We start from the raw sequence: 712 nt of genomic DNA, 5'->3' as shown, positions 1-712 counted from the left end.
AGGATTTTGGGGGGTTGATGGGGTGGGTTTGGGGTTGAGCTGTCCTCCCCCCCCCAGTGAGAAGCCCCCTTTCTCCATGCTGAGTCCCGGTGGATTCGGTGCACGTGTGGGGGACGCCCGTGGCGGGGACAAGCTGCCTGCGGTGGGGCGGCAGTGGGACACAGGGGTGACTGTGACCCCCTGTGTGGGACACGGCGGGGACGACAGCACCCTAGGTGGGACGCAGGGGTGATGGTGACCCCCCTGGGTGTGATTTTGGGGTGACGTTGCCCCTCTAGGGAGGGACATGGAGCTGACAGTGACCCCTGGGCCACCCCTGAGCAATCTCCAGGGGTGGGGACAGCAGTGGGGACACAGGGGTGACAGTGACACCCTGGAACGCCCCTGAGCATCCTCCAGGAGTGGGGACAGTGATGGGACACAGTGGTGACAGTGATCCCCAGGGTGGGACATGAAGGTGACAGTGGTGTCCTAGGTGGGACACAGGTGACAGTGACATCCTAGGTGGGACACAGGGATGATGGGGATACCCTGGGTGGGACAAGGGGATGACAGTGACCCCCCTGGACCATCCCTAAGCATCCTCCAGTAGTGGGACACGGGGGTGACAGTGACGCCCTGGGTGGGCACAAGTGACAGTGACAACACAGGGGTGACAACGACCCCCCCCCGGGGTGCCAAAGCTCCTGTGACAGGGGAGGGGACAACAGGA

The sequence above is a fragment of the Egretta garzetta genome, unplaced genomic scaffold (assembly GCF_000687185.1).
Source record: "Egretta garzetta isolate BGI_Z169 unplaced genomic scaffold, ASM68718v1 scaffold1361, whole genome shotgun sequence".
Lineage (NCBI taxonomy): Eukaryota > Metazoa > Chordata > Aves > Pelecaniformes > Ardeidae > Egretta > Egretta garzetta.
Note: the sequence above shows the minus strand (reverse complement) of the source record.